This window comes from Lemur catta, chromosome 21, assembly GCF_020740605.2.
Source record: "Lemur catta isolate mLemCat1 chromosome 21, mLemCat1.pri, whole genome shotgun sequence".
Lineage (NCBI taxonomy): Eukaryota > Metazoa > Chordata > Mammalia > Primates > Lemuridae > Lemur > Lemur catta.
In genome coordinates this window covers 10974504-10990210 of record NC_059148.1, presented here as the reverse complement: position 1 = coordinate 10990210, position 15707 = coordinate 10974504, and the positions used below count along the sequence as shown (strand labels likewise).

At 61.4% G+C, this 15707-nt stretch overlaps 2 protein-coding genes across 5 annotated transcripts in view; one reads left to right on the top strand and one right to left on the bottom strand.

Moving 5' to 3' along the window:
* GNAZ (G protein subunit alpha z) overlaps positions 1-14388 on the bottom strand; it is a 48536-nt gene extending 34148 nt beyond the window's left edge. Inside the window, exon 1 of the mRNA XM_045534200.1 lies at positions 14347-14388. The gene's annotated coding sequence lies outside the window, so the exon portion shown is untranslated. The remainder of the gene's footprint in view (positions 1-14346) is intronic.
* Positions 1-15707, top strand: part of RSPH14 (radial spoke head 14 homolog) — an 85670-nt gene that overhangs the window by 47046 nt on the left and 22917 nt on the right. The gene's annotated exons all lie outside the window — the stretch shown is intronic.

Sequence of the window (15707 nt, the reverse complement as noted above, 5' to 3'; positions counted from 1 at the left end):
GGTCTGGTGGCCATGCAGCCCTCTGTTCTGTCCCCACTGTCCCCTGGGGACACAGGTGGGGCACACAGGGAGGCTGGGACCAGAGGCCCTCTCTGCTGGGACAGCCAGGGTGAAGGCAGTGGTGCTGGCATCTTGGGCTGTGGTGGCCACGCTGCAGCCCTGGCCCTCAGCCCAGAGGCCATCTCATCTCAGAAAAGTGGGTCACCTCCCCAGCCTAGTTCCATCTGCCTGTTCAGCAGAGCGCCCTCCACTGCTTCTGTTGCTCCTGCACCCCCCAGCACGTGCGCCCGGCCCTCTCCCCTCCGATCCATCACCCAGCCGCCCTGACCAGCACTGTGCCCTCTCGGAATGGAGCCTCAGTGTGTGTGGCCCTGCTAGGGGCAGTGGGGCTGCGGTGGGGAACAAGCTGAGTCTGTGTGTCAAGGAGCTCATATTCTCGTCGGGGAGCAAACAATGCAGCCAGGTAGAATGGCACCGCTGAGGACACTACAGGGCCGGGTCATTCCCAAGCCGACCCACCAGACAGAGTGGGCAGGCATTCTGTATACTTCCGGCGGGTTCCGCGCAGCCTCGGGGGAAGCTGCTTGGAAACCAGGGCTGCCTCTCTGAGTGGGGGTTCCAGCCAGAGAGCTGCCCCCCAAAAGTCTGAGGGTTCTGGAAGAGGCTCCACACCTGGGGGCAGGCAGCCAGCAGGGGACGCATAACGGGATGGCAGTCGGCACAACCTGCTAGAGCAGCAGTCTTGTGGGCCGTGGGAGAAGCACTTCTGCAGCACTTGGATGCGCGTTGCCGGGGCTCACCAAGACACCACAGACCGCGCGTGCTGGGCGAGTGGGCCAGGTCGGCGTCCACACCCACGCTCGTCTGGGAGGGCGGGACCCGCATTCCCTGCCTTGTAGGCTCCCTGTCCAGCTCCCCCCGGGGTGGGGAAGGGCGGGGCTGTGGCTCTCAAGGCCTCCCGGGCAAGTGCTCAGGGTGGGGACACACCCACATCCACGCACTGCACCAGGGCACCCCAGCGCCTCTTCATCCCGCCCAGCGAGCGTGGCCCCGGAAAGGACGTGAGGGTTTCAGGCTTTGATACGACACCACATACAGATGCTCCTGGACTCACGATAGGTCACATCCCAATAAACCCACTGTAAACTGAAATACTGTTAAGTCGAAATGCATTTAATACACCTACCCTAATGGACATCATAGCTGAGCCGAACCCACCTTAAACGCACTCCGTCACTTACAACAGCGACAGTTGGGCAGAAGCACCTGACACATGTCTCATGGAGCTCACGCAAAACTGTCCTGACAGTGAGAAACACAACGGTTGGACAAGGACCCCCAGTGTGGTTTCTGCCGAACACCATTATAAAGTCTAAAAACCACGAGTCAAACCACCATAAGTTGGGGCCTGTCTGTATTTTTGGGCTAAAATGCCACATCTTCTCGAGGACCTAAAACCCCTGCTTGCCTTGATGTCAGCGACACAACCTGACAAGGGGCAGGGACAGACCACCCCCCCACCGCCGGAACTGCATCTCCCGCGGTGCCGGCCCCCCTGCCTGGCTGCCAGTGCGCTCTTGAAACCCAGGGGGAGGCTCCTTCCCCACAGGGACCCCCGACCACCGCCAAGTGTGGCGCGTGCTGGCTTGGCAGTGGGACCTGACCTCCCCTGGGAACAGACGGGCAGGATGGCCACAGACTGGCCCTGCCTCGGCCTCGGGGCTGCTGGCCCCTCCTGCCAGCGCCTCCCCTGTCCCCCTCTCGGGCTGGGCTGGGCTCCTGCTCCGCCTCCTCCCCCCGTTGCCAGCTCTGCTTCCCTCGAAGCAGGTGCTCTGTGAAAGATTTGCAGAGCAGATGGATGGGTAGATGGATGAACACCAAAAAATATTTGTACAGGGCTCAGAAGCTTCTCCAGCCCTCCCTTTTGAGTGCGTTACCTAACACGACCTTTCCCGGGAGCCCACAGAGGGGTCGTGCTGCAGTCCACACGGGGGCTCAGGGCTCGAGGTCTCTGTTGACCCACAGCCTGGTCCCAGAGCCCCTGACGCCGTGAGACCTGGGGCCCGGCTCTGTGGGTTTCCCTGGGCCCCTCCGTGGTGCCTCCCTCCGCACCCTGGGCCCCCCACACCCTCTCGCTCCTGCTTTCCACAGACCCTCAAGTGCACATTTCCCCTGCCCTTCCCCCACCGCAGGCCGTCCCTAAGGACCCCAGCCTCTCGTGGTTCCCAGGTCCTTCCGTGTGTGGCCAGCATCCTCCTCTTGGAACTTTTCCTGCCCACCCCTCCTCTCTTACTCTCTCACCCCCTCTGGGGCCTCCTGCCCCGTCCCCACCTGCCCCTCCCATCCCAGCCAGCTCCACCCAGCTTGAAACGCAATCCTGACCACTTCACACCTTGCTGAAGTGACACGGGAGCCTGGGCCCAACCAGCCTCGGCTCTGCAGAAATCAGCCTCCCCAGGTCCTCCTGCCCTTCCCCCGCATCCCCCCATGCCAGAAAACCCCTAGCTTCCCTGCAAGTTGCCCCCGGACTTCCCCCTCAGATGGGCTGGGCCTCCAAGGACCCTTTGTCTCCCTAGGCCTAGGGCAAGGGGATTCCAGGGTGGCCTGTCCCAGGAGCTCTGCACTGTCCTCCATCCCACCCCCCACCCTCGCCCTCCGTGGCCTTGACTTTGTTGTAAACCCAGGGTTTACAACCTTTTCCGGTAGAATGACCTTCCCTATGTAAAACAACATCATCAACAACAAATCACAACAGAAAAGACCAACCCGTAGAGTCCAACATAATTACAGATGTGTTTCTAACATCCATTAGTGACCAAAAGTTGCAATCAAACTTGGGACTGCTGGCTGGTTGCTGGTTGGTCTACTCAAAAGTGAGTTAAAGCAGGGATTCCTATGAAAAAAATACTTCTTACCTAAGACAGATAAACGTACATTCATTCCCCAATCTTTGGAGAGGGCTATGACCTTTTCCTGGAGCCCAGGTTGTCATTCTGGACTCGCTGGCACTACTCTCGCTTAAACCACAGCATACCTGTGTGGCATCTAGTTTACTCTCTCCAACTCAAGTGAGGTGGCAAGGTAACTGAAATCCAAACCCTAGGCGGCTGCGACTCTCTGTCCCCAAACTTATGGTTATCTTGTCCACACCAAACCTGACCACGACTTCTACTGAGGATACAGTGGAATAAACAAGTTTGGGACAAACACAACTGACTCAAAGGGGCAGGAGCGCGGCAGAAGTGTCCCGGGCAGGTGTTGTGATGTCCTGGAGGGTTGGGCCTGCCGCAGACACAGGCTGGCATGCTTTACAGGGAGGGGAGAGGGCAGCCACTAGTCCAGTGGGCGAGCACTGAGGACAGAGGAAACAAGGGTTTCTGTGCCCCAAGATTTCCGTAAGGCTTGTAAGTGACTCTGCATTTCATTTATCCCAACAGCTTCTGCAAATATTTGAAAAATGACAGCATGTGCACATGCAAGACATTAATGATTCAGGGCTTGGGGACGTGTGATTCCATGTCTGTGGGTTCTTTGCAGTCACTCCACGGTGACCAGGGCCCAGGACACTGGGCTGGCATCTCCATGCCACTGGCCACCCCCTGCACCGCTGACCTGCAGCAGTCTCCTCTTAAAAGCAGGCCCCTTTGCCTCCTCCAGGCTCCCTACTTACTCTGAAGCCATGGTCCAAGTGCATGGGAGGAAGACCAGGGTTAGCACAGTGTCCCCCATCTGTACACGGGCCCAACCCCACCAGTGGCCCTGCCTTGGCTGGGCCTCTCAGTGCCCTTCTGCTAAAGGAAGGGGACACAAGATGACCAGGGAGGCCCTTCCCTGTGGCCCCAAGCTGTCCTGGCTCCAAACACCCCCAGCCATGTGTGCAGTCTTCTGGACCACGGCCACCACAGCCGAGCACACCGGGCGACGGCACTGCCTGAGGAATACTGACTCAGGAGGAAATCCAGCCAGATATTTCCCCGGGCCAGGGGTAAATAAATAAATAAATAAGGGGAAGGTTCCAACTACGAGGGGAAGGCGGTGGTTACAGCAGGAGGAGGCAGGGCCTGCACAGGAGCCACATTCAAGGTGCTGCTGCCTCGGGCAGGCCTGGGTGGAGAACCTGTGGCACCATTCTGGGTCTCAGCGGCCGCAATCTCCTCCCCCTGCCTGAATGTGGCATCCCACAATCTCATCTCCATCTCTCACACCTGGCTACCCCAGGCCAACATCCCTCTGGGGAGGGCTCTAGGGAGCCAAGCAACCTGCTCCTTCCAGGGTCCCCCTGTCCCTTGGGCTCCTTTCCTGTCTCTCCCACGTGGAAGGTGGGCACCTCCTGTCCGCTCCCTCCTCCTTTTTTGCCCTGCCCTCAGCCTCTGTGCAGAGCCTCTGAACTCACGTCCACATGCTCAGAACCACCCCTGCAGGCCGCCAGCTGGTGTGGCTCCAAGAAGCCACACCATGTCTGAGCGAAGGGCCCAGGAATGTGCATTCTGTCAAGAGCTGTGGGTCCTCCTGAGGCCAGTGGCCTGGGGCCCCTGCACTGAGAAACTGCTCCAGGTGACTCCTGGCTGCTGGCACTTGTCCATCCATCTGTGACAGGCCACCCCCGAGTTTCCAAGCCCAGGGTTAGTCTCCAAACCCCGTCTTGATTGGGTCCTTCCTTGAGCCTAAGCAGGGGATTCTCGTGAGGGAGAGAGGGAGCATTTCAGGAGAAACCTGCAGGGGACTGAGGGACGCAGGACGGGGCCAGGGAAGGAGTTGCCCCACAGGGAACTCAGAAAGGAAAAGGACATCACGGCTGTCCCCCTTGAAGGAGGGGGCAGGACGTCCCAGGCATTTCCAGGAAAGGGGGCCTTAAGGGCCCAGGGCAGATCTCAGGAGAGATGTAGAGCTGCTGAGCCACGGCTGGGCCGGGTGCACCAGCAGGGAGGGGGCCTGGGGGCACTGGTGGCATCCACTACACGCCCAACACGCAGTCCTTCGGCAGCACCTTACATCAGGAAGGTGCTGGCCTCAGGTGACCTTCTGACTCTCTCCGAAACCTGACCACTTACCCCCGCCCTGCCTGCCTCAGCTTCTCATCTGCACGGCAGCAGTGACCTCTCTGGTCTTGCTGTCCCCAGCCCTCTGCACTGTCACCAGCAGCCAGGGGGATCCTTGTAAAAACAAGGCACAGCGCATCTCTCTTGTGCTTGAAACCTTCTGGCACTTGCCACCCAGGGCAGGCCCACAAAGTCCTTCCAGGGCCCCAGGGCTCTGAGACGCCTGGCCTCTCTGACCCCCAGCCCCGCTCCCTCCGCCCTGCTCCTGCCGGGCTGGCCTCTTGCTGACCTCTGCTGACCCTCTGGCACCATCATGTTCTCTCTACTCGGGGCTCTGCGCCGGCAGTTCCTTCCACTTGGAAAGCTCTTTGTCCATAGCGCCAAGTGGCTCTCTCCGCCCCTACGATGGCTCAGATGTCCCCTCCGTGGGAGGCCTTCCTGCCCATTCTACCTACAATTGAAAATGAACCCCAAACTCCCTGACAGCCACACCATGCACGGTGCCTCTCCAGCAACTGCCTGACTCACTCAGGGGGCTTACTGTTCCCCAGTGCACTCATAACATGGACAGGCCGCAGGGCGGGGCCGCTGGTCCCCTTGTTCCCTCACATGTCCCACGTGCCTACAAAGACCTGGCACCAAGCAGGTGTCCGTCGTCAACCCCAGCCCCTTGTGGTGACTGTGGGAGGGATGGGTCAACACGGTGCAGGGAGGGGCAGTGGGGACTTCTGCCAAATCTCCTGAAAAGGCCACTGGCCTTCTCCAGATGGACACGGGTGGATGTGCAGCCACCTCTTGCCTGGACTTGGCCGGCCCTGCCCAGTGCCCCACTGCTGAGCCCCCAAGCCCAGGGGCCAGGCTGCCCCTCATCTTGTAAGCCATTTGGGGCTGGGCTTGTGTTGCTGCCACTGAAAGGCTCCCCACGCCCCACACAGGCTGCATGGCCCCACCCTTGCCCCCTGCCCAGCCTTCTTCCTGTGCCAGTGGCCCCCAAACCCTGGCCCGCCCGGAGCCTGGGGTGCAGCCCATCCTTCTGCCCAGGCCCCTTGGGGCCGCAGTGGCCACGCCCTCCACCCACTCTACACTGTCCTTGGGGCAGGAGGGAAAGCCCCAGGACAGCCAGTGAGACAAGACCAACACACTGGAGGCCAAGTAGGGGGACCAAGCCCAGCCAAGGACTCCAGGAGTCGGGGCAGGGCTGGGGGGTGCCGGCAAGGCCAGGAGGCTCCCTGGAGAAGGTGGCAATGTTGGGGGGACAAGGACACCCCCATCAATGCCTCTGCGCCATCTCAGCCACCGGGCAGGGGCAGGGCGGGGCATGTCCTCGGGTACGCGTGGTGTTATCATAGAGGAAATCAATGCCTGGCACTGGCCCAGTGTTTAAGGGAAATGAATAGATTTTGGCCGAGGACAAAGAGAGTTTGATTAATCAGAAATTGGATAATGGAGGCAACACTCTAATTATTTTTCTTCCCGGCATTTTATCAAGAAATATGTTTGCACAGCATATCAGAGGTAACGGAGTGGGTGGGGGGTGATCGAGCTGGAACAAAGCCCAGCTGCACCCACCCTCGCAAGCAGGGGCCAGATGGCCGGCCGGGGTCTGGCAGCCACTCCCAGGGCCACAGGAAGCAACAGGGGCTCGTGGGGCAGGCCTGAGGCCACAGCAGCCGGGCAGCTAAGGCCAGAGAAGACACGCCACGCAGGGCTGGGCGGGGCAGGCAGGAGGGCCAGGCCCTCATGTGGAGCCTGCTCCTCCCCTGGTGCAGCCACAGTCACCGCAGCATGGGGGGCTAGGAGTTGGGGGCACCCCCAGCTCATGGGGGGCCAGGGCCTGCTGAAGGCAGGGTGAAGGCTGTAGGTGTCGAGTTCTCCAGCCCTCCATCAAGGAGGGTCTCCAGAGGGTCCCTGGTGAAGCCTGGTGAGCCACCCATGGCCAAGGTCAGACAGGACCACTGGGCCCCCTGCAGGACACAGAGCCTGGGACTCACATACGTCGGCCCTCCCTCGTCACTCCCCCTCCTTCCCTGCTGACTCCACTCCTGCAGCACCTGGAGCTGGAACCACACGGGTTAGCCAGCACCCCGTTTCGGTGCTCATCTGGGCTGCCCATCCCAGGCAGGCTTCTTGGGACTCCTTGCCGGAGCAGAGCTCAGCATGGGGTTCACACCCAGGAGGAAGCTCCCAGCCTGGCTGAGCAGTTGAATGTCTGCCTCACTCACTCACCTGCTCATTCATTCATTCATTCAGTGTGCAGAGAGAGGCTGCCACGGGCCAGGTGTGGGGCTGGACCCTGGGGCCACTGCAGGGAGCAAGGGTCACATGAGCAGGGAAGAGACATTCAGCAATGACTTGAGCTGTTCCCAAGGCTGGGGGGCGAGTCCTCACCTGATGGGGGCAGGGTCGGAGTTGCCGAGGAGGGGCGTGTAAGGAGAGATGGGATGCGCTGAAGCTGGCAGGCAGGAGGGGGTGCACGGTGGGGTTGGCCGATCGCTGGTGAGCACTCTATAGCTGCCTCCTAGGTGCTGCAGACACCACCAGTCACCTGTGACTGTCATCCCTCTGGGCCGGACACAGCCTTAGAAATTTGGGTACCCACTCCCGAGTTGCAGTAAGACCTGAAAACTATCCAAACCCTTGACCCAGCCGAGAGCTTTCACTTTAAAGGCAAGGAAACTGAGGCCCAGAGCGTGAAAAGAGTTCCCCAGGGTCACCACTACAGGCATGGCCGAGACTCCCACTCAGGCCTTGTGCCCCCGTCCTGGCCTGACTGAGAGGTCACTCCCTGATCCTGGGGCACAGGGCCATGTGGAAGGGCCACTCAGTCGTCTCCATGTTCCTTTACTACCATCAGAGTCTTGGCTCACCCTCTTAGGCCAGTTTCCCACAGACACACCTCTGTGTGTCACGACTGTGTGAGTCCCCATGTCTGACTGAGGCCCCTCTAGTCATGCCGTGTCCCTGAGGGCCGGGTGTCAGCCCGAGGCATCTGACTCAGGGAGGGAAGCCAGGCTGTCTGCCTGTCTCTGGCTGGAGAAGGAACCACAGGCAGGCCTGATGGGACCCAGCTAGTGGTGTCCACTCGTGGGTGGTTTGTGTTGGGGCCAAACCTAAGGCCCAGAGGCACAAGCTCTTAGGCGCAGAGGGTCCAGGTGGAGCAGCAATTCTCTGGCGTGAGAGCACATAGCCCAGCCCTGGCTGGGAAAGGAGCTCGACGGGACCACGTGGCCTGTCCGCTTGTCCACACTCCCCTCAACAGTGACGTCCGGGGGGCCAGTGCTCCGCGGTGAACACAGCCTCTGCCCTTGTGGAGTTCACGGTCAGGTCCAGGAGAGAGAAGGTTAACAAACACGATAAGTAAATTAAATAGGGAGCAGGTCATGCTGCGGCGAGTGCTAAGGGAGGAACGTCAGCGGGAAGGGCAGGGACACACATGCTGTTCTAGACAGAGGACTGGACAGCCTGGCGTGAACATGCATTTAGAGGCTCTGGCGACTTCCCACGTGTGGCCCTGTCTGAGAACCATGAGTGAGAAGAAATGGCAGCTACAAGGACAGCTGGTCCCTCCAGAGACCCTGACACAGGGAGACAGCAGCTAAGCAGCCAAAGGAAAGAGATTCAGGCAGAAAGCAAGGAAGTGCGAAGATGGCGGTGACCACCCAGTCTCCTGTGCCGTCTCCACCGTGAGCCTGACCTTGGCAGCCAGCTCGCTGACCCCAGCAGGGAGGGAGCCCCTGTGCCACCACAGAAGGGCCTCGCAGCCCACCCATGTCAGCCCCCTGCTTTAGAGAAAAGGAAACTGAGGCAAAAAGAGATGATGCGCCTGCCCAGGGGCACATGGCTACGGGAAACAAACCCAGCCCCCCGCGCTGCCTCTCCCAGGGGTGTGGAGTGAGAAAAGACACGGCTGGATGGAAAAGCCGAGAGGTGCCTGCAGCCCACCAGCCTTGCCCACAGCGGGGGCCAGAGCCCAAGAGCTGGCCCCAGTCGCCACACCGACCTCCAGCACAGCTGGCCCAGCCAGTCCTCTGCGCCCACCCTTCCTGTGACCAGCCGGGGCCAGGCCACCAGGGAGGAAGCTGGGCCGCCCCACAACACTGAGACAACAAGCCCTCAGGTTCCTGGACACCCTCCCTGGGGCCTGCTGAACTGGACCCAGGGGCTGGCTGGACCCACTGAGGCAGGGGAAAGAACCCACCTCTCCAGGGCTCAGTCGCCTCAAGCACAGAACCAAGGTAAACAGGCCCCTTCTCAGTGGCACTGGTTGTAGGAGGACAAAGTGAACTGCGGCCCCTGGAAGGCACTTGTCTGCGTGACCCAGAACAGATAGATTCCGGGTGCCCTCCTTGCCCTCTGGGCGCTGGGGGAGGCACACACACCAGGGCCACTCTCCTCCATGTCTCGGAGGACCTCAGCCTCTGAGGCCAGGCCCCTCCCAGGGAACCCTGTCCTGGCGCCTCTCCATCCCAGGGCCAGGGGAGGCCGCTCAAGGGGACAGGGGTCTCTTGAAAGGTTTGCTCTGACCACAGCCCACATGGCACGAGAGGGCTGGCTGGGCCCTTGGGGACGCGTGTGTTTCTGGCTGAAGGCTGCTGAAGTAACACCACCGGGCTTGACACCATTTGTAAGGCCCCTCCCTGCACTGTGGCTTTTAACAGTCTCGCTTCTTAGCACTTTTTGATGGATTCTCCAGGGACGTCTCTAAAAGAGAGTTATACCTTAATTTAGAAGCAAATAACTCAAAACTCTGTGATGTAGCAGGTTCTTTTGGAAAAGAGATGAACTCAGGGAAGCCATTGCTGTGTGAAGCTGTGGCCATACTCGCCCAGGGCCTGCTGACGGGACCGCCTGGACCTCAGCCTCGAGATGTGCCTCCTGCTGCCCCCTGCCTGAGGGGCCACAGCCAGGAGGAAGAAGTGACAAGTTGCAGCAGGCAATTCTTCACTTGGCGTGTGGCTTTGGGCTCTCTGGGCCAAGAGGCCAAGTGAGGCTTACAGGCTGGGTCTGAATGACCCCAAAAGCAGCCCCATGGGTCGAACTCGACCCACCCGCCCACTCAGAGAAGGGAGGAGAAACGCAGTGGAGAGTGGGCAGCAGGCAGGCCATGGGCCCACGCTCTAAGCCTGCCTTCTCCTCGGGGCCCACCACAGCCTCAGCACTGTCTCCAAGGTCACCACGTGTCTGGGCAGCCACATGGGTTTAATGCTCTGCTCTCACTGTTCTTACCTGCTTAATGGTTTTTACCACGGAGCTCCACAAGTCATGTGGCCGCCATGCCCATGTTGCTCAGTCCCCAGGCTCCAGCCCTGCGGCGCTATCACAATCACGCTCCTGCCTCACTTGCTCACCAGTCCTCAGTCTCCTTTTCTGGATGCTCCGTCCCTACACATGCTCAGAGCAGTGGAGGGCCTGAGGCCCAGCCTGGCCTCTTCTGGTCCCATCTGTCCTCAATGCCCAAGTGACCTCGGCCGGTCCCTGGCTTCCTGCACACCTTGGTGCCAAGGACTCCAAGTTGCTACCTCCAGCCTCGCTTGCCCCACTGACCACCATGAGCACCGTTCGATGGTTCCCAGGGCCTCAGATTCAACTCCCAACTCCCTGACTCTCATGAATGGGGCTTTCCGCATCTTTCTCCCTGGCCTATGCCAGCTCTGTCTGTCCACTGACTCAGACCAAAAATCTGCAGCTGTCCTTGCCTCTATCCATTGCAGATCTGACCTGCTACTCTTTAAAATAAATCTCCCATCCAACCACTTCTCATGGCCTCCAAGCACCTACCACCGGCAGCCTCTGCCCCTAGAATGTTGCAGCAGCCCTTGACACTCCCTCGATCTTGCCCCCATCCCAGCCTATTCTCCCACATCAGCAGAGAGATCTTTTAAAAAAGTGCAAATTAGCTGAAGTCTCTCCTTTGCTCCAAATCTGTCAAGGCCTTCCCACTTCACCAGGGCCTGCAGAGCCCTGCTGGACCTAGCACCAAGACCCCACCCACACCCCCACACCAGGCTCCAGCCACTAGCCTTCTGGGGGGCCTGCAGCAGCCGGGCAGTGTCTGCTCAGTGCCCCTGCACCTTCCATCACGCCCCGGCCAGCCATGCCACTCGCCCATCGCTTCTCCATGGCACTGCGCCAACACCCCCTCCCAGGTATCTCCACTGTCTGCTTTAGTTTTCCCCATGGCACAGCACTCGGTCACTCACATTACTGTCAGCCCCTGCCCATCTGATGTAAGCACCATGAGCAGACACCACGTCCCTGCTGTGCCCCTGTGCTGAGTGTAGTGCCTGGCACGCGGACAGCGATGGTAAATGTTAGTTGAATGAATGAATGGATGGGTTGTGTGAGGTTGCATTCCTCAGGCTGACATCTCCTCTCACACGCTCCAAGATCCGTACGATAGTCCCTGTTAGTTAGTCCCTATCAGATGACGCCCATGATGATGTGCCTCCCTGCCAGCCTGGTCTCATAAAAGGGGCCCAACTTGTGGGAAGGGTGGTGCAGGGACCGGCGGGGCACGCTTGGCACTGTGTACAGATGAGGACAAAGAGGCTCAGGGAGGATGGGCCTGGACCAGGGGCTGCAGGGCCTGGGCCTGACCCCAGGTCTTCTGCTGCCTAGACCAGAGTCCTCGCCTCACCACCCGGGTACACGAGAGGCTGGGAGCTCCCATGCCCCTGCCCAGTCTGCACAAGTTGCGCCTGGGCCCTGCTCTGGGTTTCTGCCTGGGGCTGACCCTTGGTGTCTGTGCTAACGCTTCTGTCCATGTCTCTTGGTGCTTGCATGCTGGCAGGCACCTCTGGAGGCTCGACTACCCCAAGTTTTCTGCTTGGGGGCTTCGGGAGAGCAGCATGCTAATCTGCCTCCTCCAGGGTTCCCAGGAGCTGGCCGTGGTCAGCAGCAGCAAGATGCCTTCACCACCGCACAGCATCTCAGATCTTCTGCGACTAGCATGGGACAGCACAGGGCTGCCTTATCCTCACCTCCAGGGGAGGAAGTGGCACACGGGCATTCACACACCTGACAACTACAGTCAGCGCTCCTGAGAGGAGGCCCTTGGCCCCAGTGGCTTCTCTGCAGGGGCCCTGGGCAGGCTTGCCAAGTTGTGGAGTTACCTGGAAGTTCCCAGAAATCGCCTTAAGAAGCTCCTGAGGTCCAGACCGAGGCACTTCTTGGACTCCGGGAGACAGGGCTAGAGGCTGGGGACAGAGGGAGGAATCCATTCTGTATCCCAAACCCAGAGCCCCATGGTAGGACCCTGGAACAGGCCAGGCGAGAGGCCCAGAGAAAGGCAGCCCGTAGGTTCAGCACAGACTGCACAGCCCCTGAGGGCAGGCAGGCGCTGTTCTCGCTGCACAACCCTAGCCTCAGGCGCAGCCCAGCGTGTGTGTTTGGGGGTGGGCTCGATACAAAGACAGCTACAGCCTCTTCAGGGGAGAGCAGAAACATCCCCAGGAACGATCTAGGGCAGAAGGTGACACCGGCCTTCCGAGGGGGAGGAACTGTCTTATTCACCTCCTGTCTCAGAAACTCAACGTCTGTTAGAGGAACACACACGAAGAGTTTTAAGCCAAATGCCAGCATCTCATCGTCTCTGGAAATAAGGCACACTTCACCCAAGCTCGGCCAGGCCCTCTGCACCGCCGCCGGCTGCTGATGGATGCTCCCAGGCTGCCTAGGTTACTGCTCTCAAACGTCCACACCCAGAGGGAGAGTCACCAGCTAAGCATCATTCCCGAAACAGGCAGCTCCCCTCCGGCTAAGGGGGCTGGTGGTGGTGGGGTTAGTTACCCAGTGCCCTGGCTCTGCCCAAGGGATAAGGAGCCTGGAAGTGCAGCCCCAAGCTGCAAGGAGCCTTCCCTGGTCCTTAACGCTCTTCTCCCCGGGCTCACCCCAGCTCATAGGGTCACAGAACTAGTCCCCTTTTACAGATGAGGAGGCTGCAGTCTCCCACAGCCTCGGCTACCAGGCAGTGGGGCCATTCTACTTCCCAGCTCCCTCAGCCCCGTGCGGCCCCACCCGCCTTCCTGCCAAGCACACCCAGTGCTCACCCCAGACCCAACTGCCCCTCTGTGCCTCCATTCACTCTCTCCCCTCTGCCTGCAGTGCCACCCCAACTGTGCCCATGTCCTTCAAGCTCCAGTTCAAATGTCACGTTGCCCACATTGCCTGACCCCCAGTCCCAGCACCTCTCCCCGACACCCCTGCACCCACACTCATGCTGGGCTATCTGGGCGGTAGTGAGTCAGTCCTGGGAGGGCAGGCCCAGTCCATTCCCACCGTGTCCACCCAAGCGCCAGGCCCTGGGGGAACAAGTGCTCAGTAAATATTTGCTTAATTGAATTTGGCCAAGGAACCTTCTCCAGACAGCCATCCCTAGGGCAGGGAAATCACTTGGGCAGAAAGGAGCCGGGCAGGGGCTCAGCTGCCTCCCTAAGCCAGACAGACCTTGTCTCCCAAGCGGTCCCTCCACCCTGAGCCGCCGACTCCAGGGAACCCTGTCTCGCCTGGCACCGCCTTTCCATCCTCTTCTCTCAGAAACAGGAGCCCCAGTTCTCGGCCTAGGCCGACTTCTGCCATCGTCTCCCAGAAAGGCTCAGCACCGCCCTAAATGCAGAGTCCTCTCGATCGCCGCAGGATACCGAGCCCAGCCTTGAGGCCCTCACACCCCTCCCCCAAACACCCCCACCTCCTTTTAAGGGAAAAAATATTGAGCCGGGAACGTATTAGAATCGCAGCGGGTCGATACTCATCTTTTGCTCTAAATGCCTCCAAGGAACCTGCTCGCTGCAAGAGCAATGACCGAAAACTGCGAGCTGTCGGTCGCGGGGCCCAGGCCTCCGGGGCCCTCCCCTCCGTCTCCGCCAAGGCAACGCGTCGGGGGTCCGGCAGCCCGGGGTCCCCGCCGCCCCGCGGCTCCCCGAGGGAGAGCTCGCCTCAGCGCCGCTCCTCAGGTCGCCTGGCCCGGCCGGGGGTCCGCACCAGCCGCTGCTCGGGTCGCCCGGCGGCCCCGCGCGACATCCCCGCACCCTCTGCACACCCTCCCGGGCCCGCAGCCGCCCCTCCCGCGGGCTCCTCGGCCGGGCGGCGCCTCCCTCCCGCAGCCCCGGCGGGCCCGAGGCCGCCCCTGCCCCGCGCAGGCACCCGCACCCTCGCCGCCGCCCGCCCCGGCCGGGCATCCCTGACGCCGCGCCGCTGCGCCCCCCGCCCGGCGGCCCCGGTACAAAGGCTCGGGAGGGGTCCCAGGTGAGGGTGGGGCGGACCCCCGGGCGCAGCCGCGCGCGCCCCGGCCGCGGGTCCGCTCACTCACCTCCGGGCCGCGGCGCCGGGCGTCCGCCGAGCTGCTCAGGGCGGGGCGGGGCGGCGAGGCGAGCGCGGGGCCGCGGCGCCCTCGTTCCGCACGACGCGGGCGGCAGCCCCCGCGCGGGGACGTGACCGGACCGCGGGCGGCGCACACGCTCCGGCCGGCCTGGCTCGCTCCGCCCGCCCTCCCGCGCCGCCCGCCGCCCGCCCGCGGGTCCGCCCGCCCCGCGCCGAGCGGCCGCCGGCAGGGGGCGGAGCCGCGAGCGCTGCGCGTTGCCAGGCCAACCGCGGGCGGGGGTGCCGCGCGCCCGCTGGGCACCACGCGCCAGGCGCCGCCGCCCCACCACGAGCGCCGGCTCGCTGCCCATTGGGCTCAGGCGGCTGACGGACGCGCCAGCGGCCCAATGGGAACGGACAGGGGGCGGGGCCGCAGCTCTGCCTGCGCCGCAGTCCTGCACGCGCTACCCGCGCCGGCATCCCCTGGGCTGCGCTGCGCCGAGGCCCGGACACCAACCCATTGGGCCCGCGTCTGGCAAGCCGGGCGGACCAGACTTGAGAGCAGCGATGGCCCTGGCCCCTCCACCTCAGCTTGTCCCTGCTTACCTTCCCACCGAGGGTCGAACCCTGCTGGGCCCCTTCTGAGCTCTGCGTCCTTGGGCAACCTGCTGACCTCTCCCAGTCTTTCCGTTTGCAAAGTGGGGCTAGTGGCACCTGCCTCCTGGATTGTCGCAACAGAACGCTAGAACGTGTGAAAGGCTGTGCAAACCCTACAGATTTACAACGGTGAGGTTTGTGCAGCGATGGGAGGGGCATCAGTCATCTATCTCTGCTGCTCTGCGCCCAGCGTGTACAGGCTCTTTGGAGTCCCCGGCAGCCCTGGCCCAGGAAAGGTTGCCTGGGAAGGGAAGGGAAGGGAGGGTGAAGGGCCCAGGAGCTGGCCCCTGGCCCAGAGAAATGGGACGAGCCAGTTCACTTAAGGCCAGGCCCCTGTTGGTGCCTTTGGGAATCTCACAGCAAGCGTCAGACCCTCAGCTAAATGTACCGCAGGGCAGGCTGCGACATTCTGCTTTCCATTTCAAAGCCTGTCTGTGCGTATTGCATCCTAGAGCATCCCTGGTAAAATGCAGATGCCTCCCAGCTAACATCTTCCTTACCACTTTACACCTTGGTGGTCAAATCACATGGGTGACCCTGTTCATTAAGCAGAGGCACTGGGACTGACCATTGGCAGAGGTCAGTGGTGTGGCAGTTGCAGCCCAGCTCCGTGATCTGGCAGACCCTCCGGGTTACAGGACAGGGGCAGAAAGCAGGATAACAATCTGCCATTACCGTCACGTGACACTACTGGAGGAGACCCAATATGCTCTG